Source organism: Rattus rattus, chromosome 10 (assembly GCF_011064425.1).
Source record: "Rattus rattus isolate New Zealand chromosome 10, Rrattus_CSIRO_v1, whole genome shotgun sequence".
Taxonomy (NCBI): Eukaryota; Metazoa; Chordata; class Mammalia; order Rodentia; family Muridae; genus Rattus; species Rattus rattus.
In genome coordinates, this window is record NC_046163.1 from 8,477,504 (window position 1) to 8,502,830 (window position 25,327).

General features: G+C 47.0%; 1 protein-coding gene across 1 annotated transcript in view; it reads right to left on the minus strand.

The window, feature by feature from the left end:
- The window catches only part of Mgat5 (alpha-1,6-mannosylglycoprotein 6-beta-N-acetylglucosaminyltransferase), a 286,468-nt gene that overhangs the window by 221,399 nt on the left and 39,742 nt on the right, over positions 1-25,327 (minus strand). The window contains exon 2 of the mRNA XM_032915150.1: positions 18,251-18,299. The gene's annotated coding sequence lies outside the window, so the exon portion shown is untranslated. The remainder of the gene's footprint in view (positions 1-18,250; positions 18,300-25,327) is intronic.

The following is a 25,327-nucleotide window of genomic DNA, read 5'->3' on the forward strand; positions in this document are numbered from 1 at the left end:
GCTTCTGCCGCTCACTGATGTCCCTCGTTGGTGTCTGCCAGGTGCAGTAACTGCACACGCAGAGGCCTTCATCCGACAGCCAGTGGACACGTGCTTTCCTCATACAAACAGCAATGGAAACCACCCAGGGAATACTGGTGTTCCTCCAGCCAAAGGTTTCAGGGAACTGCTCAAGAGCTGAACTCCCAAGTAATAAGGGAGAAGAAAAAAATCCCAGAGATTTCTGGGAAAGCCCAGAAACTATCAACAATTAAAGGCCTAAAATCCTACAAAACATAGCAATAATTTCCACCCTACCAGAAGCAATCTATGAATTCAAAGCAATCCCCATCAAGACTCCAACACAATTCTTTACAGACCTCGAAAGGACATTTCTCCACTGCATTCAAAAAGACTCGGAATAGCCAATTCGATCTTGAACAAGAAAAGATCTGCTGCGGACATCACCATCCCTGACTTCAAGCTGTAATACAGAAGGGGTATCGTGATAAACACTGATCGATAGAATTGAAGACCCAGAAATAAATTCACACGCTTATGGACATATGACTTTTGATAAAGAGGCCAGGAATGCACATTGGAAATAAGACAGCATCTTCAACAAACAGTGCTGCTCCAACTGGAAATCAGCATGAAGACAAATGCAAACAGATCCGTATTTACCACTCATCATGTACAAAACTCAAGTCGAAGTAGGCCAAAGACCTCAACATAAAACCAGACACACTGAGCCTGACAGAAGAGAAAATGGGGACTGGCCTTGAAACCACAGGAGACAATCTCCTGAACAGAATACAATAGCCCAGGCACTAAGATCAATAATTAATAAATGGGACTTTATGAAATGGAACAGCTCCTGTAAGGCAAAGGACGCCATCGATAGCACAAAACAGCGGCCTACAGCATAGGGAAAGATTTTTACCAACTCCATATCCAACAAAGGACTAATAGCCAAAATATATAAAGAACTCAAGAAACTAGATATAAAAAAAATCCAATTAAAAATGGGGTACAGATCTAAACGGGATCTTCAATAGATGACTCTCAAATGGCTGACTGAAAAACACTTACCTAAATATTAACATCCTTAGCTATCAAGGAAATGCAAATCAAAAGGACTTTGAGATTATACTTGCCAGGGTGGCTAAGATCAATAACACAGGTGACAGCTCGTGCTGACAAGGATGTGTAACAAAGGGAGCACTTATTCGCTGCTGGTGGGATTGCAAATTTGTACAGCCACTATGAAAATCAAATGGCGATTTCTCAGAAAATTGAGAATTGATCCACCTTGAGGCCCAGCCATACCACTCCTGGGCGTATACCCAAACGACACTCCATTCTACCACAAGAACTCTCACTCAAATGTGTTCATTCATATCATGTTTATTCAACTATGTTTGCTCATAATAGCCAGAAACTGGAAACGACCTAGATGATATCCCTCAACTCAAGAGTGGGTAAAGATAATTTGATTAATTTGCATAATGGAGTATTTCTCTTCTGTTTTTTAAAAAAAATGACACCATGAAATTTGCAGGCAAATGGACGGAACTAGGGAAAAAAAATCATCTTGAACGAGGTAACCCAGACGCAGAAAGACAAATATGGTACGTATTCACTTATAAGTAGATATTAGCTATTACATAATTGATAACCAAGAGGAAGAGTTGGGAGTGGGGAGCGCATGGATCTCCCTGGGAAGGGGAAATAGAATGGATTTTGTGGATATACTGGAGACAGGTAAGGGCAGAAGCAGGGGGGATCAGGGTGACCTGGGGAGTTGGGAACGGAAGGAGAGCGTGCAGCGAGAGATGACTGGAATAGTGGGTATTTGGGTGTGTGGTGCGGAAACCTAGTGCAGTGGAAACATCCTGGAATCTATGAGGGTGACCCCAGTCAGGACTCCTAGCATGAGGGATACAGAGTTTCAACTGGCCATCTCCTGAAGCCTGCAAGGATTCCAGTGGCAGAACTGGTTTGCATTCAGTTAAGCTGTTGTCTGAAGAGGTCCTGTGGTGACCCCTAAACAACCCAGGTTGATGCTAGAACAGAGGGTTGCTCCCCAAAAATTGTCAGAAGGGTTTCCCTGCAGAGGACAACATCCTCACAGCTCACTGAATGTGGAGAGGTCAAGTCGGTGCCTATATGGAGCCTTCACCCCTATGTTCTGGTCTCTTTGGTGTGGGGAGGTACTCTGCAGGCTACCAAAAAAGAGACATATGTGGACACCAATCCAGTCTCAAAATCTCTGACTAACAATCTATTCTGCCTGCAAGATGGGCTGGAGCAGAGCTGGTACTGAATTTGTGGGAGCAGCTAACTAATGTCTGGTTTAACTTGAGGCCCGCCCCACGAGAGGAAGCCTATGTGCAACACTATTGGCTTGGATGGCCAGGAACTGGTGACTGAACAGCCCAAAGACCTAGGGTAGAAGCAACCATGACTAGTTTAAAACATCAGTGAAATGATTCATAATGGTATTCTGCTATACTCATACATGGGTGCCTAGCCCACTCGTCATCAGCGGCTTCCTCCGGCAGCAGATGGGAACAGATGCAGAGACCCACAGCCAGGCATCATGTGGAGAATCTAAATTGGAGGTTTCCATCACATCCCTCCTTGGGAAACATCCTTATCCCCTCGGAGGAGGGGGAGTTAAGATTTTAGGAGCCAAAGGGATGGAGGACACCGGGAGAACACAGCCCACTGAAACAACTAAACAGGGCACATACGGGCTCACAGAGACTGGAGCAGCAAGCACAGGGCCTGCAGGGGTCTGCATCAGGTCCCTGCTGTATGTTGTAGCTGTTAGCTTGGTGTTTCTGTAGGACTTCTCTAACTGAGGGAGCCGGTGTGTCCCTTTCCTCCTGACAGGATGCCTTGTCCAGCTTCAGTGTGAGGGCTCTTGCCTTGCCTTTACTGTGTTTTGTTTTGTTGTGTTCAGTTGCTCTCTCCTGGAGACCTGCTCTTTTTGGATGGGAAATGGAGGGAAAGTGGATCTGGGGGAGAGGAGAGGTGTGGGAGAGTTGGGAGGCAGAGAGGAAGTGGAAACGGTGGTCAGGATGTATTCTATAAGGGAAGAATCTATTTTCAATACAAAAATAAACATTTATTAAAAGCACAAAACGAAATTAAATGATCCAGTAGTTGAGACAGGAGTGGGAAGGAAGACTCCTGTAACATTAACGATAGACGTTACTAGAGCAGCTTGTGGAATGGCGGGGGGAGGGGGCGGGGGTGGTGGTGGCGGCAAATCACTATTTTCCTGAACAAGGAATAAATGTGTTCCATCTCCAGAATTAATGGAGAAAACAAGTTAGCTACTATCACTTAGAGAAAAAGGAAAGGGGGTGGGTGGGGTAGGCAAGACATGGCGGCACCCAGCTAGAATGGATACACCAGGCTCCACTGTAGACGTTGCCAACAGCCTGCGTGGGTAGAGTGCAGAGGGAGAGCAGCGTTCCTGTGAACCATCAGGCCCAGACCTTTACCAGCCTGCCCTGATTCCACGAAGGCTCCCGTCCACCACAGGAGTTGCTGGGGTTGAGTCAGACGGACAGCACGGCCGTCTCAGATGAGAGCTCAACCAGGGAAGGCTTGGTGTGCACAGGAGACAGCAAAGGAAGGCGGCGCTCTTTGCTCCTTAGAGATGTGGTCCCAAGCAGTCCCGTCCATCCTGAACTCGCTCTGGGCAGCCGATGATGACCTTGGACTGCTGACCCTCTTCTCTCCTTCTCTGGGGTAACGGGCATGCACCAACAGTGCCTGATGTCCAGGTTACTTGGTGCTAGGGATGGATCCGGGGCCTCAGGCATGCTAGGCAAAGACTCAACGGGGCCCAGCTCTACTACGATAGTATTCTTAGGAATTTAGTTAAATTAAAAAAAGATAATAACAGCCTGGCATGAGGAGCTCCAGAGTGGAGTATGATGTTTATTTTCAAATCTATCACCAATTTTGGAAGACGTGAAAGTGAGTTTCCTGGTGCGCTAATTTTTATCTTCTGTTAACCAAAGTGTTCGAAGACAACTTCAACATGCCCCAAGGAAACATTCTGAGGGAGCTGTGGAGCTGCACGCACACACCGTTCACTCACGAAACACATCCCTGTCTCTTTTATACTTGCTCACGGTCCAAAGCAGCCCAGCGACCCACACTTACGTGCTAGGTTGTAATAGAATCCCCTCAGTGGAAGCGAAGGCATGAGTGCAGCCATCAAGAGTCTAAGGAGAGCACTGGGAGGGATGCTCAGGGGTTAGGGATGCTTGCTGCTCTTCCGGAGGACCTAAATTTGGGTCCCAGCACCCACATGAAGCAGCACACAAACACCCCTAACTCTAGGCTCCAGGAGATCCAACATCCTCCACTGGCTTCCACGAGCACCCACACACAAGTGGCATGCACACGCACATGTATACATATAAAAAAGTCTTTTTTTTTAAAAGAGTTTACGTAGAAAGAAGAGCTCAAGACAGAGGCCCCCAGTCCTAGCCCATCCTTTAAAACCACACAGTTCCCTGCTTCTGGTTCCTTTCCAGCTCCTTCTCTGCTTGATCTACTACATTGGATCATATGTATATGTGGGTGTGAGTACGTGTTTGTGTGTGTGTGTGTGTGTGTGTGTGTGTGTGTGTGTGTGTGTGTGCATACATGCATGTAGAGGCTAGAGGCCAACTGCAGGTGTCATTCTCAGGAGCTGCTCACCGTGCTTGTAGAGACAGGGCCCCTCACTTTAGATGGAACTCACCAACTAGGCGAGGCTGTCTCTTCAACACCGGTGTGGGTACTGGGAACTGAACCCAGATCCTCTGGAAGAGCAGCAAATGCCCGTGACTGCTGAGCCATCTCTCCAGCCCCCGGAGCTGCATTTTAAAGCTGTCATATGCACACCCATTCACACGTTGTTATTTTGGGATACAGATTGATAACCCTAATCAAACTCATTCAACTCACAGGCAATTACTCCACAAGGTGTCATTCCTCTTTCCTGACTAAAATCCACTGACGGAGAGAAAAGGGAAGGCGTGTGAATCGGCAGAGCGGCGGCTTCCTCTCAAGGTGGAGAAATTGACTCAAGAACAAGTCAAGGTTTTCTGCTAAGGCACAGTCATTAACCCGGCAGGAGGCGCGACACCATCTGCCACCCCTGTCCAGAGAAAGACGTGCTGCTCAGGGTCAACCTGAACCTGAAAGGCAAGCACATTTATTTTTACTCTTAAAACAGAAAATATATGCGCAAAACTACAAGGACATATATGCCCCCCGCGTTAGGCATTCCAGGGACATCAACCGGACTGGAAAGTGGGATCCAACACCAGGATCTGGAAGGATCCGGTTTCATTGCAAATGATAAACAACCTCCCAGCAATCCCCACGGAGCCGGGGCAGCAACTGTTTAATAAGCTACAAAGACTTGAGGAATGCAAACAGAGAGAACTGCCCAGATCCATGGACACCAAGCTCAGACTGCAGAGGCCGGGCAGAGGGGCTCCAAGGCAAGCGTAAGTAAGGCCAGCCAGCATGAGCGACATCTGTCGGGAGCAACTACGAGACAGGCCCCTCTGCTTGTTTCCCCCTTGGGGAACTGTTTCTTTTAGCAGTTTGGAGTCTAGCATTTTCTTTTTCCGAGTGAAATTAATGCTTTCTCCACTCCCACTGTTCCTCACGGTAGCCATTTAATGCTGCTCAAAGCCAACAAAAAAACCAAAACGAAACAAAAAACCTGATCAATACTAGAAAAGAACAAAGAATATTTAAATGTCAGCGTATCTTCCCGTGGACTGCAAACAGGGAACAGAGATCTTGATATGTTGTAGCTGGAGAGAAGGCTCGGCAAGCAAAATGCTCATTGAACAAACCTGAGTAGGACCTGAGTTCGGTCCCCAGAACCCTCTTAAAAGCCTGGCAAAGCGTGAAAGGACAAGAACAAGTTCTTGGCATAAAGGAGATTTATTGGCCCCAGAAGAACACGGGACAGGGAATAAGAGACAGACAGGAGAGTGCAGATGAGAGAGAGGAGGAAAAAAACAAGGGAGAAGGGAGATTTGTCCCAGAGTGGGACAAAGGACTGCCTCTGGATAGAAAGGAGACACATAGGAAAATGAAGGTTTAAAAGGTACAAGGGGAGACACCCTGTGTCAGGAGGAGGTGCTTAATTGTAATTAGGGATGCTAATTAGGTGAGCCAGAGGGGGCTTTTGATTGTAGGACTTTAATAGTTGATAGCTGGACCTTGGTAGTCAGCCTCAGGAGGAGGAAGGGCCAAATAAGGGAATAGACCTGGGTGGCCAGCTTTAGGAATGTAATCTAATGGCTTTTAATGACATTTAATTGCAAACAAGGCAGAGGTAATGGGGGAGGTAGGAGGTAGGAGGTAGGAGGCAGGGCAAGGCCTGCCAGAGCCATACTTCCCAAGCTCCCAAGCTCAGGCTGGCCAGAGTCCCTTCACAGAGGTGTGCATCTGCGATCTCAGCATTCTGTGGGAAAGCGGGAGGCAGACACAGGAGAATCCCCAGAAACTGGCAGGCCAAGCCCTCCCATTCGGTGCTTCATCCCAGCTCCACGATTCTGCTATTTTCTTAAAAGAATTGCCTGATACAATACGAGAGTGTTTTGCCACCAAGCTTGACGACCTAAGTTCAACTCCCAGAACCCCCATGGTAGAAGGAGAGAACCAATTCTTGAAAGTTGTTGCTTTCCATTCCCAATATCCACCCCGGAACACATTCAACCCCCACCTCCACCCCTACACACACACTCCTGCGCGCTAACAACATCCACCACATTGCTGTGTACCAGCCACTGTGATGAGTGACTTCCTTAAAGTAGACCTGTATCCAAACTCCAATGGACAGATAAGGAAACTGAGGCACAGAAGGTAAATTACTTTCTCTACCTGGTGACTGGAAGAACTTGAGTTTAAGCCTGTGTGACTGGCTCCAGAGTCAAGCTTTTGACCACCATGTACCAGCACTGTGAGCTAACTAAATCAATGAGGCTAAGTATCCTATTAGTGACCAGCAGAGACCGCTGGAAATGTATCCAGCAAGCTTCCTATGGTAGAGGGGCTATGAGAATAGCCCCACAGGGTCATGTATTTGTGTGCTTGGTCCCCAGTTGGTGAGCTGTTTGGAAGGATTAGGAGGTGTGGCCTTGCTGGAGCAGATGGATTTCTCTGGGTGAGCTCTGAGGTTTCAAAAGCCCATACCAAGCTCTGGAGTTCTCGCTCGCGCTCTCCCTCTTTGTCTGTCTCTGCCTGTCTCCCTCTCTGTCCGTCTCTATCTCTGTCTCTCTCTCTCTCTCTCTCTCTCTCTCTCTCTCTCTCTCTCTCTGGGTGTGTGTGTCTCTCTCTCTGTCTGTCTCCCTCTCTGTCTCTGTCTCTCTGTCTATCTCTGTCTCTGTCTCTCCTCTCTCTCTCTGTCTCTGTCTCCTCCCCCCCTCTGTCTCTCTCTCTCTCTCTGTGTCTCTCTGTCTATCTCTGTCTCTGTCTCTCCCCTCTGTCTCTGTCTCTCTCTCTGTCTCTCTCTCTGTCTCTGTCTCTCTGTCTCTATCTCTGTCTGCCTCTGTCTCTCTCTGTGTCTCTGTCTCTGTCTCTCTCTGTCTCTCTCTGTCTCTCTCTCTGTCTCTCTCTGTCTCCTCTCTCTCTCTCTCTGTATCTCTGTCTCTCTCTGTCTTTGTATCTCTGTCCTCTCTCTGTCTCTGTCTCTGTCTCTCTCTCTCTGTCTCTGTCTCTCTCTCTCTGTCTCCCTCTCTGTCTCTGTCTGTCTCTCTCTGTGTGTGTGTCTGTGTGTCTGTCTGTCTCTGTCTCTGTCTCTCTGTCTGTGAGTGTGTATGTGTGTTTCTCTGTCTCTCTCTGTCTGTCTCTCTCTGTCTCTGTCTCTGTCTCTGTCTCTGTCTCTGTCTCTCTCTCTCTCTCTCTCTCTCTCTCTCTCTCTCTCTCTCTCTGGATGTAAACCTCTCAGCTACTACTGCAGCGCCATGCCTGCCTTAGCACTGCCGTGCTCCCTGCCATGATGATAATGGACTAAGCCTCTGAAATTGTAAGCAAACCATCAATTAAATACTTTCTTTGATAAGAGTTGCCTTGGCCCTGGTGTCTCTTCCCAGCAATTGAACACTAAGACATGGTTTTATCTACTTGTTGGGCGGTACCGCTCATGGGGCAGTCCTCAGCATGATAAACACAGTTCTCTGTCTCAGAAACTCACACTGAGAATTTCCCACTGCTACCAAGTAATTTGGGCGCAGGAGAGATGGCTCAGCCATTAAGAGAATATGCAGCTCTGGCTGAGGACCTGAGAGCAACCACATCAGCCAAGCTCACGGCTGCCTAGAACTCTGGTTCTAGCAGATCCTTGTTCTGTCTTCCATGGGACCCTGCATGTATGTACAAACAAACACGCACATGCACATGCACACACACACATAAAAATAAACTTTTATTAATTCAAATAACTTGGATTTATTACCACTTTGGCAAGTAACTAGTTGCTCTGAATTAATCACATAAAAAAATAGCAGGGTTAGGGTGCTGGGGAGATGCTCAGTCAGGGAACTGCTTGCTGGGCAAGCATAAGAACTTGTGTTGGGATCCCCAGCCTCCACTGGAAACCAAGTGTGAGAGCATATGTCCCTGACCTGGCACTGGGTGAGCTGGAAACAGGAGGATCCCTGGGGCTTGTTGGCCAGCCAACCCAGCAGCATCCCTGTTACCTCAGGTTCAGGGAAAGAGCCTGTCCAAAAACTAAGGTGGCAAATGACTGAGGAAAAAGTGCCAATGTCCACCTCTGAACTCCACACAACCAGACATGTTTGCATATGTGCAAGCCCATGTGTATACACACACATACACACCCATACACACACACACACACATACACCCACACATACACCCACATGCACAAACACACACACACACACATACACACACACACACACATACACATACACGCACACACACACATACACACAGGATGGCAGACTTCATTTTCTTGTGGAAAAAAATTTACGGGGTGTTGGACCAATGGTGAAGAAGGCAAGACACTTAGTACAGAGCTTGGCAACTTGAGCCCCACAAGATGGAAGGAAGGAGAGAATTGAGTTCTTCTGGTTGCCTCCTGACTTCCGTGTGTGCCCAGTGACATGCACAGCTCTACCCATAACACATACACAAACTAATAAATGTAAAGGAAGTTAAGTTTTGAAGCCTACTTCCGGGTCCATACTCACAAATATCTGAAACAGAGACTTAAAAGGTGACTTGCGTTCAACTGGGTGGGGTGGCTCATGACTGCCACCCCTGCACCTGGGAGGCAGAAGGAGGAGGACCTCCCTGAGTTGAAGGTCAGTCTAATATATACAGTGTGTTCCGGGATAGCCAGGGCTACACAGAGGGACCCTGTCTCAGAACAAACAAACCTCACCAACCAATATCCATAGCAGCACTGGTCACTAAAGCCCAAGGGTGGCAGTAACCAGTGTCCATCCACAAAGGAACAGACAAAGGCCAGGGTAGGCATACAGTGGAGTATACTCTTCAGCCTCAATAACATGGATGAATGGTTAAGACACTATATTGGGATAGATGCTGTTCATGGGTTAAGAACACTTGTTGCATAGGCATAAGTTTCTGAGTTTGATTTCCAGAAGCAAAATAAAAAAACAAAAACAAAAACAAAAACAAAAACGACAAAACCAAGAAATAAACAAACAAACAAACACCCAACTGAACACAGTGACTTATGCTTGGAATCCCAGTGCTGGGAATGCAAAACTGGAGGCCAATGAGAGAACTTGTCCCCCAAAATAAGTCTTCAGTAGGACAGCCAACGCTGTTCTCTGGCTTCTACATGCTCGTGCACACATGTGCACATACGCACACACATGCACCTGCACAAGCGCAAACATCCATTTAACACGATGCTTACTCCAGAAGCCAAATCATGCCAGAATGAACATTCGGGAAGCACTGCTGCTGATGTGAGGTTTGCAGGAAAGACCTTCCCAGCTGCAGAATCCCCCGACCTCAGATCTCTTAGGGACCAGAAAACAAGGGGCAAAAAACATATCATACTTGGTAGGCAGCACTGTGAGAGTGGGGAAGGGAATCAGCAGGCAGTGAAAGAATTCACCCTCTAGAGAAGAACAGGAAGAATGGTTTATTGAGTGGGCTGAACAGAAGGGGGGAATGGGCTGGCCAGTGAGCAGAATAAGCCTGCAGTACAGGACAATGGACATGGTGGGGTTCTACTTGGGAGAAGTCCTTTCACTACAGTTTCTCCGCGTGCCGTCCTCTGGCATGTAATTCACGCCATGGGAAGGAGGGCATTTCAGATTAGCCAAGCACAGTTTCCGGAGGTTAGCATGAGCCACTCTGTGCAGATTCATTTCCAGTTGACCATTTCTGCCACACAAATCAGGGCAGGCCATGCAAAATACCAAACAGGGCCATGCAAAGAGAGTACTCCTGATTGATCTAAGCTCTATGGGTCTGCTCATCCCAAAGCCACATCCGGCATCCACCCACGTTTCCCCAACCTTCCTAGGAAGAGGACCTTCAAGCAGACTGAGAGATGGGCATCCGGCAGCTTCCTGTTTGCACAAAGGGCATCCAAGAAAGTCACTAAGGCACATCTGTAAAATAAGCAAGTGCAGGGGCTCTCTGGAACCCATTTGCTATTAGGTCGGTACAAAATTCCTGTGGCTGGCTTACCATTATGCAACTAAACCAAGTTTCTCTAAAGCAGTGGTTCTCGGCCTGTGGATTTTGAGCGCTTTGGCAGCTGAACGACCCTCTCACAGGGATTCCGTAAGACCAACTGCATCATCACATATTCCCATCTTATTCGCAAAAGTGGCAAGATTACAGTTATGAAGTAGCAACCAAAATAATCTTACGGTTGGTGTCACTGCCACAGAAGGAACTAAATGAAGGGGTCACAGCCTTAGGAAGATTGAGAATCACAATTCTGAAGAAAAGCTAGAGCGACTTGAGCCCATCAAATAAGTACACTAGTGGGCCCTGAGTTAGAACAACAGCACCAAGACCAGAGAGAGGTAGGAGGCTCCATCCCCAGTCACCTTCTTACCCTGCATTGAATGTGCCTCCTACGTATTAAGGCATATACCCGGACTTTGTCTCTGCTTCCCGGGGTGGGACCAACGCCAGTCCTTAGGACTTCCTGACTAAAAGGAGCCTTTGTGGCTCTTGAGCTTCACAGATCTAAGTGTACTAAAGGGTGACATGACTCAAGGATTAGCTGGCCACCAGAAAGAGCAGCCACATGACCATGAGAGTCAGCCCACAACGGGGAGAGGGCGTTATAAGTTGTAACAGGCCAGAGTCTTAGACTGGATCATCCCCTTTCAACGATGCCCCAGGAAAGACTCTGGACACTGTGTTCGATGGTACATCCAGTGGGAGAGTTTGTGAATGAGAGAGGAAGGTGACACTCCCTAATTCCACAAGAACAGGGCAGAGGAGTTGAATCTGAGACACTCCAAGACGTTATCCTATGTGTCTCTTCATTGACTTGGTTAACAGTCTTTATAATTAATAGAACTCAAGCAAGGGAGAGGTTTCAGTGGGTCAAATGTTTTACCTCAAAATCACTCAAGTCCCTAGAACCCACTTGAAGTTGGACACAGCAATACTCTTATTGCTCCCAGATGCCCTGAGATGCCAGGCAAAGTGAGGGGGATCACTCAGAAGTGGGGGCTAGCTAGCCTGGCCTATGCAGTGGAGAACAAGACTGTGTCTCAAAGATGGTTGGTTCGAAGGTAAAGACTGACTTCCAGGATTGTCCTATGACCTCCACAACCACATCATAGTATGCACGAGCCCACATGCACTTAAACATATACATACATAGGTGTTCTTGGGAACTCTGGATTTGTAGTCCATCAGTCTGAAGTGTAGATGACCTGGAACCCTACCACAGCAAGCTGTGGTTAAAGACAAGTCCTTTTGACTAATGGGTTCTGTGTGAGTTTCTAGGGGATGCAAGATGAAAATACGATACCTCGGCAGCAAAAAGAGCACCTCTCTCCACATTCAGTCAGTGTAGATGCTGCACACTGGTATAATACCCAGGTTCAAGAACACTGCTTTCATTTGCAAAAGGTTATGACCAACCATTTGTGACCAGAAATCTTTCCCCTTCTCTGTAACAAGAGCTAAAATGTTGGGAGATGACTGTGGTACTTAAACTCAATTACCAATGTGATGAGATTTGGGATTAAAAGGAAGATGGGCCTTTGGATGTGTCTGTGGAGGATTTTACCGGTTGTGTCAATATAGGTGCAAAGACTTACCCACAATGGGCAGTACCATTCCCTAGGCTAAGAGCCTGCACTGGATAAACAGAAGAAAGTCACTTGAGCACCAGTATTCTATCTCCTGGGTATGGCTAAAATGTCACCCTCTGCCTCAAATTCCTGCTGCTATATCTTGATGGGCTATACCTTCAAATTGTGAGACAAAATAAACCCTTCCTAAGCTGCTTTTTTTTCTTTTCATGATATTTTTAACTCAGTAGCAGAAATATCAACATCTTTTCTCTGAGATAGGTACAGAACATATAAAACTGTCACAGCAATTTCAATGGAGGGATGTTACCCAGGTCTTACAAATGGAAGGAGTAAGGCATAGAGAAGGACCTACCCCAGGTTGCACAGTGCAGGTGACAGAAGTCCAAAGCTTTTCTGTCTCCTGTGGTGGTGGACAGGCTGTGACTTCTGGCTATACAGGCCCCTGCTCTCCCCCATCTCTACCCCCAACCCACCTCTGTTCACCATTCCCCACATGACCATACACTGCTGTGTCCCTGAGGAAGAATATCCTGTGGCGATGATTAATTTACCCTGCTCGAACTACCGCTCAGGAAAGTAAATTCTGGGAACACAGCAGTGGGGGAGGCCAACTATTTCTCTGAGAATCTTTTCCAATGAAGATATAAATTAACAACAGGATGCAAAGGGAAGAGACAAACTTCACTGCAGTGAGCATGCAGGTCCTGGGCCACCCCTTCTCTCTGCACTGGCACCTCACTCGCTATGTGCAGAACCCCTCCATCGCTGACTTGTCTCCTCTCCACCATCCCTCTGGTCACCCAAACCCGAAAGCCTCCAGCACTCCTTCGCGTTCATTACACTGCTATCACGGCTCTGTGTTTTCACCGTGTTAAGTGTAGCAATTAAGGCCTCAGACAGTCGAGGTGGTAATTTTTCAAATAAAAATTATATGCTTGGAGCTAGGGATGTGGCTCCGTTGGTAGAGCGCTCACCTAGTGTGTACAGAGCTCTGAGTTATATCATCTGAACCACCTAAAATCATCCCCATCTGCCTACATAGAGCCTCAAAGCCAGCCTGGCCTCTGAGGTGAGACCCTATCTCAAAAAACAAAACAAAAAAAACCAAAAAGCAAACAAAAAAAAATCAAGAGAACCACACTCATAAATCATCCTTTGTTCTTAAGACAATCCAAGAAGGCCAGTAGTTAAGTAACTTTTAAAATTAAATAAAGTATCGTCTGTGAACTACAGTATCATTTGCTAATAAGCACTACACTCACTACACATTTTAATGATACATTAAAATCCTTCAGGCTTGGCAAGATGGCTCAGCAAGTAACCATGCGATCCACAGGAGTTCGGTCACACACACACACGGTGGAAGGAGAGCCCGAACCCCTCCCTGCCAGGGGCTCTTTGACTTCCTCGTGCACAACTAAGTAGGCAGATGCCCACACATATGACACCTAAAACTAGGCCTCAACTGGGCGCAGAGAAACACAGAAGGGGAAAGCCTCCAGTTCCTCACCTTTGTCTTCCTCACCAAGGTCTCAGATTCTGCTGATTTTGCAATTCTCTATTTAAACAGAAGGCAGGGCTGTCTCCTTAGCCCACAATTTGCAATGTAAGCTAGACTGTGTTTCAGTGGACCCCAGGAGTCTGCCTGTCTCAGCTTCCTTAGCACTTGATTCTTTTAAAGATTTACTTTTATTTAAACATCTATATTTTATTTCGAATATGCCCTTGGGTATCTTTTTACTTTTAATACGTATATTCATGGGTCTGCGTGAGCATACGTACACATAAACGCAGTTGCTGACGGAGGCCAAAAGAGGGTATCAGGTCCCGTGGACATGGAGTTATGGGCGGTTGTGGGCTGCTAGATCTGAGTGTGGGAACCACGCCACAAGAAGAGTAAGCATTCTCTAACCTCGTAAGCACAGAGCCATCTCTCCAGGCCCATGCCGGCTTCTTCTCCTGCACCCCTATGTGGTTTCTGGGGCTGGAACTTAGACCCTCATGTTTGCAAGGTAGGTGCATTGTAACTAAATCATCTTCCCGACCTGGGTGCTCAAGCTTTTGACACTGTAATATGATGTTGTCATCCCCAAATACAACGGGTTTCATACGTCCCCATCCTGGGGTCCATGTGACCTTAGGCTGAAGGAAGGACAGGCCAGTGAGTATCCCCTAATCCCATTATGATTTCACAGCAGGGAGACGTGGCTTGTTGCATCTGAGTACCATCCCCAAAGCATATTCTACTGCACACTAACTAGTCTATTGCACACTAACTAGTCTATTGCACACTAACTAGTCTATTGCACACTAACTAGTCTATTGCACACTAACTAGTCTATTGCACACTAACTAGTCTATTGCACACTAACTAGTCTAGGGTAGGCTCTCAATTCAAAGTCAGAAACACGGCTATGGCATCCACTGAACGCACACGGCTTTCACACCATCACATAGTCGGATCATTGTTAGGGTGAATCCCTAAAGCCAGGACTCTCTGTTACCCAAGGGTACCCAGACAGACAGTTACAGCAGCAATGACTGAGCACTTAGACCGAAGGTCTGTCTCTTTCAGAAGTACACATGACCACTGGCTTTGTTCGGAATCACCCTAACTGTTACACACACACACCCCCAATCTCATTCTGACTCTCAGGTCTCTCTGAACTGAGAGCAAAGAAAGGCTTTGATTTGTGTTCATTCATTTCTATGGGGCCGGTACGGACATCGTTATAAGGATGTCACTGCCATCTCTTTTCTGTCCAGTCTAGTTACCTCTACTTCCTCTCACCATGGGGCCCCTCCCAGGATGGCCGGGGCCCCTCCACTTAGTGCTTTCTACTTATAAAGACCCAGAGTCGCTCTCAATTCATAAATACCTGATCCTTTTTTTAAAATCCAAATACGGTTTATGACACTGGGCCACTCAAGGCTGTTGACAGCCAGCATGACACTGGCCTTCAATTTTGTATTCTCTTTCCAAATTCTCATTGTTTCTTACCTTAAAGAATAAAAATGTCACCACTAGGCCTGGTTTGATAGCTAGTTTTCAAATACCGCCCAGGACCACTTGATTAGGGGTGTTGCCTTCCGTGGGATGGGGCTTCCTATATCAATTAGCAGTCAAGACCTTTGATCTAGGCCGCTTGTCCATTGAGTAGTTTCACTCGTCTGACTCTAGGCTGTGTCAAGCTAACAGTTAAGAACAGCGTTGGGGATTTAGCTCAGTGGTTAGAGCGCTTGCCTAGGAAGCGCAAGGCCCTGGGTTCGGTCCCCAGCTCCGAAAAAAAAGAACCAAAAAAAAAAAAAAAAAGAACAGCGCTCTTCAAAGCATGAGACAGATGGATGCCGCTTGCGACGGGGTCTAGTTGGAGATCTTCAGGTAACTCGGGATTTTATCCTCAAAGAAGATTCAAGGTACACCAACCTTAAGTACACCACCATTTTCCCTTCTCCCTTTCAGCATCCTGGCCATGAGATGAGCAGGCTTCTCCTATAACCTGCTACACTATCTCCCCACAGGCCAAACCAACAGGACCAACCATGAGGAAATGCCTCTAAAACTGTCCAAACAAGTCCTCTCTTTGTAAGCAGATGCATCCGTCACAGGCATATCTTACCCTGACAAACTGCTGTCACCCTACGTCAGCAGAGACAGGACTTGGTAACATGGTGGAGGAAGAGAGTGAGTCACTAAAAGGGAGGCCAACTATATTCCTACTCGGGTCTATCCACGTGTGGAAAGGCCATGTGCCACGTCTACCGAAGGCTATTTAAAGGCCGATAAGAAATATAAAGCCATCCACCATGTAGATTTCAAGTTGTAAATGTCAGTGACGGCCGAGTCTGCTGCTCATGGATCTCCTCCAACACCAAGCTGACAACAGCCCAAACCGGCAGCGGCTCTGGGGGAGGCCGACAGACAGCTGCTCTTTCAGTTGTCATGTTTGGTAGAGCCAGGAGGGCCCTTGAAAGGTGACTAACTAAGGCACACCAAAGTTGGAGGGGAGGGTGTGTGTGACATCTTTAGGTGGTAGAAAGACATGTGCCGGGAGTCCTACATGACGCCAACACGTCAGCCTGTTTCATGGAGACTGTCAAACCCACACAGTGGTAGAGATCAGGAGGGAGGGATGGAGACTGCCAGAAAAAAAAAACCCACAGTATACCAAACACAAAACAGTTCCATGTAGCCCAGGCTGTCCTCAAACTCATGAAGTAGCTGAGAATATCTTTGAACTTGTAGTGGAGGGCAGGGACAATATGCACAGCTCTGAGGCCAGCGTGCTGCCGAGAGCTGCCATCCTTGGCAACCCCGGGAGAACACTGCCTACCAGACAGCACTAAACCAGGTTCCTGGAGAGCAAACCCTGCAGAGAGCTTGCTCAGTTGACCAGTTCCTGCAATGACTCTTATTCTCGGTAAGCAAGTTGTGGGCATTCAGAGCATCCGCTGCATTTTAGACAAAAAGGAAATTAAAGATTCCGCGTCCTTAGAGATTCAAAATGCCTTTGAGTTTCCAAAGGAGACATTTCCTATTTCCCTCATTTCTCCCAGAGGGACAGACTCTCAAGGTGACAGCTAGAGAGAGACCACAGATAAAAGTCACATGGTCACATGACTTTTCAGTGCTAACTTTACTGCTGTTATTCACAGGAAGTCATTCTGAGGGCAAAGCCTGGGTGTTTTTGCTACTGTGATGTGCTTAGAGTCTGAGTGTGTTCAAAAGCCCACATACATAAAAGAAATAAGAATTAGAAATGTTTAATGCTGCATTGTGTTGACCCCAAAATCTCAGCCTTTGAAGCCCGCATGCTCTTATCCCAAGTTTACCAAGGTACCACTGGGGGGGGGGGGGATGGAGCGCCACAGGGGATCCAGACACTTGAAAGACACACTTAGCAAACTGTTTTCTCTACAAAATAGACACAATATGGGGGACGGGGAAATGAATTCCTTCAGCAAGGGTTCCTCATACACCCAGAGATCAGAGTGAAGGGACTCTAGCCAGCCCCAATATGGCGAACAGCTCTAGCATGGCTTGCCCTTCTCCCCAATTCCCTCTGCCTTGTTTTTAATTAAATGTCATTAAAAGCCATTAGATTATACCCGTAAAGCTGGCCACCCAGGTCTATTCCCTTTATCTGGCCATTTCCTCCTCCTGGGGCTGACTACCTAGGTCCAGCCATCCAAGTACTGAAGTCCAATAGTCAAAAGTCCCTCTAATTAAGCTCACCTAATTAATGTGCCCAACTAAAATTAAACACCTCATCCTAACATGGGGCTTACCCTTTTACCTTTATAAACCTCCACTTTCCTGTGGGCCACATCTGTTTCCTCTTTATCCAAAGGCAGTCCTTATCCCACTCAAGAACAAATACACTTCCTCCTCTCCCGTGTTCTCTTCCCCTCTCCCTAGTCCCCTGTCTCCTGTATGTGTCTCTTATTCCCTGCCCTATGCCCTTCCAAGGGAAATAAATCTCCTTTGTGCTGAGAAGTTGGTCTTGGGGTTCCTGAGCTGATACCCATCACTGTGTGCAGAGACTATCTGGCCATTCTGTGCATGTGTGTTTGTTTTGATGTATGTGCATGTATGTGTATTCCTTTTTGAGACAGGATTTCATACAGCTTAGGCTGGCCTCAAAGCCTATATAGTGCCCAAAATGACTGAACGTCTGATCTGCCTACCTCCCCCTTCTGAGCGCTGGACTTACAGGCACACTATAACCACTACATATGGTCTTATACAATGCAAGGGGTGAAACCCACGGCTCTGTGAATGCCAGGTAAGCACTCCACTAACTTGGCTATATCCCAGAGCAATGTCTGTAAATGCTGATACTTCTAAAAGATAAGATCTGCCTCAAATTCTTGGTCCTCCCTCTCTACTGTGATCTCTTTGTTCAGGCAAGACGCATATTTGCTGACACGGTACTTACATGGTCTAACGGACCCTCCTCCAAGTCCACTTCTGGGTAGGAGTCACTCCTGAAAAAGGAAGAACAAAGGCAGCTTTAAGTTCCTCTGTTAAAGGGTATGAGACATTGTATGGAGAGGCCGTCAAAGAGCTTGTCCAATCTCTGTTTCTGAGTTTTGGAACTCATATGCCCAAGAGGGAGTTCTCTTCCTCAAAGACATTAAAACGCAGAGGTTAGGTGACAGCTCAGAAGGCAAAAAAAACATCCCTTGTAAGCGTGAGGAGTCACCCTTCATGCAGAACCCATGGGAAAAGCCAGGCATGGTGGTGGGCACTTCTAATCCGGGGTATGGTGAAGAGGGAAGATGGAGACAGGCAGATCGCCGGGGCTTGCTGGATGGCCAACCCAGCCTTTTGGGTGAAGTTCCAGGCCAATAAAAAAGACTGCCTCAAAATGCCTGAGTAACTGAGCGACTGAGTTAGACAGAAACAAAGCTACTCTTAGTTAAGAAAGGCAGTCTTAACTAAGACCTCTTCACACCAGGTCTCAGCAGGCAGTAAAGCCTTTTACCAACGCCAATGTGTCCATACTAACACATTAACATACATGGTTCTAAGCACACACAGAAACAAGCTCACACGGGCTCTGTTACAAAGTGAGAGGAAAGAAAAGACAACCCAGTGGCAAGCCTGTCCCCTCAAATTATGCCCCTACAACATGTTACCTGTAGCTGCTTTACCTTGAAGCATTAAAAAATGTCCATTTTGGGGGCTAGAGAGACTGCTCGGTGATTAAGAGAGATTACTGCTCTTCCAGTGGACCTGAATTACCCTCGCCTGTCTATCTGTCTGTCTGTCTCTGTCTGTCTCTGTCTGCCTCTCTCTCTGTCTCTCTCACATTCACACACACACACACACACACACACACACACACACACACACACACACACACCCCAAACAAAAACTGGTTCTGATAGCCAAGCGATGTCTCCTCCAAGAATTGTTAAACACCCATGGCCTCTCTAGGAGGGAAGGAAAAGACCTGACCTCACTCCTTCACACACACACTTAGCCAACTAGTTAAGTCTTCTAAACAGAATCAACTAGTCCTTATTCTTAAAGACTTCATGGAAGAGTGTGCTATTAAATAGCTTGGCTACTCTTTACCCATACAGGGAAGGTTTCCTCTTTCTAAAAACCATGGCCTACAACAGTTTACAGTGTCAACATCTCAAATCCCTGTGAGGGAGCTCTAAGCGATGCCAGAGGAGGGTGGGGTCGAGGCACTTTGGGTGCAGGCTGAAACCTCAACTGTTCTAGGTCCACCGTCTCTAGGAAGCAGTCAGGACTCGGTAAATGTTTACTGATGGGTGGGGCTGAATCCACGCCAAGGACTTCATGGACCCTTGTCAGGTGAGCCGCTATCTGAGAGAGCTCTGAGTGAGGTGAAGGAAGGGATTCTGGGAAAAGATTACTGTAAAGAACAAAGCTACCAGTTCTCATGATTCCAGCAAGATGGGGATGCTGGGGATGTGTGGGTGGGTGGGTGAGGGGCATTTATGTGGCTACGTACCTATGTCCCTGAGCATGCAGAGAGGGGGTCAGTGTAAAGTCTCCTTCTCAATCTCTCTCCACATTACTTTTTAAAGATTTATTTACTTTTATTTCATGTATTGAGTGTTTTGTGATATATATATATATATATATATATATATATATATATATATAGTAGATGTGCCCTGACACTGAAGTTACGTTACGGATGGTTGTAAGCCTCTATGCAGGTGCTGGGAATCAAACCCTGGTCCTCTGCAAGAGCTGCGAGTGATCTTAACCACTGAGCCATCTCTCCGGCCTCTGCCTTACTTTTTTAAAATAGGGTTTCTCAAGAAAGTAGGAGCTCACCAACTTGGCTAGGCTGGTCGGCTAGTGAATTCACAGATCCTCCTGTCTCTGTCTTCCCCGGTGATAGATGACAGACACATGCCACTGCACCTGGCTTTTTCTGATTGATTTTTGATTACATGCATGTGTGTGGGTATGTGCACTACATGCACGCTGGTGCTGGGAACCAAACCCATGTCAACAAGAGCTGTATGTGTTGTTAACCACTGAGCATCTGCACCCAGACAACATGTTTTAAACCTTCACTACCCCCAAGAGCTTTCAAGTTCTCAGACAGTTATGAAGTACCTTAAACATCCCACAAACTACTTCCCAAATCTCGGAAGGAACCTGGCTCTGGGCACTCGCAAAGTCTGTGGTCAATGAGAAGTTGAAGAGCTGCTTACTTTCACCCCGGGGAATGTTTCAATGGTCAAGTAATCTTAAATCTCATTTCCCACAAAGCCAAGTGTATAACCCAACCATTCCAGACCCTCCCTCTCCTACCAACCAGCTGTGTCTCCTGTCCTGGATTTCCTTGTTTCTTAATTATACCTAAACGGTAAAAGCATTCACAGGGGTCATTTGGTGACATTTTATAGTCATTTCTAGGTCTGTCTATAAAGAAAATGATAGAAGAGATCATGTCCCCTTTCTACACCTTCAAACTGTCCACGCCGCCACAGTTTCTATCCAGCAGACACCCACGTGTAGGTGCTCTCCGTTTCTTCCTGGGCTTATGCACTGACGTCCCATGTCGCTCTCATGTAGCCCAGGCTGGCCTCAAATTCCATACACAGCCAAGGATAATCTTGAAAGTCTGATTTTCCTACCTCTATCTCTGGAGTGCTAAGATTAAGGTGTGTGGTTTACACAGTGCTGGGCTGGGCATTGTGTATGAAATGCAAGAACTCTACCAACAGAGCTATGACCCCAGACCTAGATTTTCCTCTTAGTTACATCTAAACTGTGAAGGCATTAACAGAGGTCACGAGAGCAGGATTTAGTCGTGAACGGGGAATAAATCTGCAACCTCAGGGATGGCAGGGAGTAGCATAGACTAGACTGAAATCTCATGTCTAAGCAAAATGTATCTCTTTTGTTTTCTACTTTGCATAGGGCCATTAAAAGACCTACCAACCAACCAGTCCACCCAGGAAGTGATGAAGTGTCTGCACCTGGGTTTCTTGTCCCTTCCCAGCCCTCACCCGGAGCAGCCCAAAGGTGCACGTGATTAACCAAACAAAACACCTGAGACCCCCCAAACATGCTGGGGACAGTGCCCTGACCACGCGCATTTCTCAAGTCCTGTCTACGCTATGTCCACGGCCACCTATACCATCTCAGGCCTGAATACACATCCCCAAGCCCGCCCACTGTCCCAGGGCCATCTATTTCATTCTCGGGTCTACCTACGTCCTCCTGACTCAGGATCTGATGGCACAGGAGTAAAGAAGTTGGTTCTAGAATCCTGGGCCTCCCTTCATGTGCTTTGGGTCGGTACTGCCAGGTGGATGTCCTCTCATGCTTTTCCCTCAAGCAGTTTCTGCACTTATTCCCTGTAGGGGATTTTCCTTCACTTCATGGTCAGATGTGACACAGCACAGGTTCCCCTTTCATCTTTTACATCGGCACCAAGGACAGGGGCAGCTAACTGGAAACACCAAAGCCGCCATGTATGCTCTCAGTAGTTTATTTCAAAACTGCTACCATCTTCCCACTTCAGTGAGGTTTTGCACTCCACAGCACCTGTCTCAAAATATGGCAGAACTGAAATCTGGGCCCAAGTACAGTTCCAACTCCCAGGACCCCTGAGGAACAGCAAGGCGACTGTGCGGTTCTGTCCACGTCTGGGACGTGGGTCAGCACACTGCCTGGTTAAGAGAACACAGTTGCCTGAAGCACGGGCATGGGGTCCTCCAGCCCTCTTCAGACATTGGCAATGCCTGCGGCTATGGCTGCTGGAACTTTAGTGGGATAATAAAGTCGTAGAGCCATAAGAAAGTAGCTCTTAGAAATAATGCTTCCACCTACCAAGTGCCGGGATTGCAGGTATACGCCGCCACACCCTGCAGGTTATCTACGGTTAGAATCACCTTTAAAGTTTATTACACCATCAAACAGCAGATCCTCCATACAGAGCCTGAGCACACCGCCCCACAGGAGACACTGAATTTCTATCTTCTTCAAACGTTACTATGAAAGGCACTGAGAAATTCATGTTTTTTTTTTTTTTTTTTTTTTTGAGACAGAGACTCCTTATGTAGACCAGGCTAGCCTCAAACTCAGAGATCCCCCTGCCTCTGTCTCCCAAGTGATGAGATTAAAGATGTGTGCTACCATACCTGGCCTAGAGATTAATCTTAAAACTCTGGCTTTGATAAACCCTGAGTGGAGGCAGACATCTGTAATCCTAGTACTCATGAGGAAGAGGCAAGGAGAACCAGGAGTTCAAGGCCAGCCTGGGTCATATGAGACCCATCTCACATCAAAACTAAATAAAGTAAAAATAAAATTCTTCTTCCAGAACCATCTCAAACTTTCTGCCTGCCCAACTGTTCTAAAATGCAGCCCTCAAACGGCCACACAGGCCAGCACAGGCATCGCTTGAGAAACTGAGGAGGAAACCTCAGGTACAGGGCAGCTGAGACTGCTGAGTGGGCACAGGGATCACAGCACAAGCATAAAGATTGGAAAGCAATGCCCAGCACCCACACATAAAAGCCAGGTGTGGCAGCTCAAGCCAGCACCGGAGACAGAGGCCAAGCTGACCCTGAGGCTCGCTGGTCAGCCAGTCTAGCCCACTTGGTGAGCTCCAGGGTCAATCCCTGCCTCAAAGAAAAAAAATATGGTGAAGACTATTTAGGAAGATAACCAACGTTAGTTAACCTGTGGCTTCCACATGCATACACACAGGGACACCTATATACATGCATGCACATATGCATGCATGCTTGCTGATGAACACCTCGGACTTTAGCATAAACCTGCAAATCAGTACGTATGGTGACCCCAGCAATGACTGATTAGGGGGTATGCCAAAAGGTCTCTTGCTTATACAACTCTGGCATTTTTTTCTGCTCCTTAACAACTTGTTATAGGATGATGTCAGCCATTGCTCTCTATTTTTAATTCCTCTCGATGAGGCTGCTGCTGAGTCACTCGACGCCTTATGTTATCACTGAAACAGTAAGGAGACTTCTCTCACGCCCTTAATGGAAGGTGACTGCTGCCTGTTATCCCTGGTGCAACCACAGGAACACTTTGGTGGCAAAAGTGTGTCCTCTGTCACCCTCAGTAAAAGCTGAGCAGGGAGTTGTAATTATAACTCCCCGCTCCTTTCCACGATGCGCTCACCACACCGTATCCTTTGAAACTCAGCTTCCCATAGGTCATAGGAAAGAAACGGTGAGCATGAGATCAAGTGTGGTTTACTGTAAATAGAGATCAAAACTGCATCTCTCAGGGCAAACCTCCCATGACCGACGAGAAGCAAATTAGCAACAATGGCTTGGCTTTCTCTCTATCTACAAGCAATATATAGGTATGAGGAAAGTCCAGCTGATTTCATTTCTAAGGGTCTTTCAGTGACTCCATGACAATGTACTGACTAATCATCAAAGCAGAAGAAACGCAGGGTCATGTCCCAAATACCTTCACTATACCTTCAATATGTTGAGGTGTTTGCTAATTCAGATAAAGGACTTGCATACCTGCTGGGAGGCCTCAGATGAGTTGTGAATATCAACGTGTTATTAATTTCCCTTTGCTTTTTGATTAATTTCACACTTACAATGCACAAGAAAGGAGAGATTAATGATGTCTGGGAGACAAGGCTGGGTTCTTGCAACACGCTAAATCAACCTCAAGTGTGAGCAAATAGAGAACCCAGATAAAGAGATGATAAAGGAAACCTATGTGAAATATTAATACCCAGAAACCTGGGGAGTTTAAATGCTAAGGTCTAGTTTCTTCTATTCACAGCAGAGAGATGACACACTAGAATTCTGAAGCCTGTACTACCCACTGATTTCCCGATGTCAGAAGTCAGGGTTCATTACCAGACGGCATAGCAATTCTCAACTTCCTAAGAACCCCTTGACACGGTAATCGGTCCAGGCACATCCCCTCCTTGTCTTAAGTCTCCCTGGTGATCATGCTACAATGTGTAGTTAAATACGTGGAAGGAACCATGTTAGCTGCATCAAGAGGCATGAAGAAAAGGAGAATGCAGTGCTGGCTTGATACACGTGAACCCTCCCACTTGGGAGGTAGAGGCAAGAGAATCAGAAGTTCAAGGCCATTCGTGGCTATGTACAGAGTATGAGTCCAGCCTGGGCTACTTGAGACCCTGTCAAAGAAAGAAAGAAAAGAAAAGGAAGACCAGAAGGAAGGGGAAAGAGGAAGGGAAGTACAGGAGAAGAGGAAGGGAGGGGAGGGGAGGGGAGGGGGGGGGAGGGAGGGAGGAGGGAAGGGAAGGAAGGAAAGGAAGGGAAGGAAGGAAGGGAAGGAAATGGGGAAAATCCAATCTCACTGTACAAACAAGCCATTTCTACAGTGTTAACAAAACACCCAGAACCTTCTCAGTGCCAAGACCCTAGAAGCTTAGTGCAAGTTGCCCAACGTAAATACTTCTTTGAGGTACTACTATTCTAGTCATTCAGAAGAGGAAAGACACTCAGAAAGCTAAATACCTTGTTAGGGGCCTCCCAGTGTTTCTGTTTAAAGAAACATCTAACTTATTGTTCTAGATTTGTTCCCAGCATTCATTCATTACAAAGTTTCAGACTTCTGTTGAAAAAGTAAAAAGCAGACAGTGCAGGTGACTTGCCTGGGGCACGGGGTGTAGGTGCTAGGTGTGTCCTTCCTGAAGAAGGGCGAAGGCACCACAAGTTCCTCACCTTCATCTGGATCTGTCCAGGTCTCCACAGGGAAACATTCCATGCATTGCTTCCCTAGGACTGTGGCTGCTGACTGGACACACACGGCAGCCCAGATCCTATTCCAGAAGGTCTAAGAGAGGCATGGTATTTTCCTGAGAACATTCTCCCTTCCCAATTTCAGTCACAAAGAGTCGAAAGCCCATGCAAGACCAGTGGCTGCCATATAGGCTGACGACTCTGTTACCACAGAGGACCAAGCCAGCCCAGAGACAAATCAGGATTACATTAAACTGACTTATATCTTTAACCAATTCTAGGCAAGAAGAACTGGA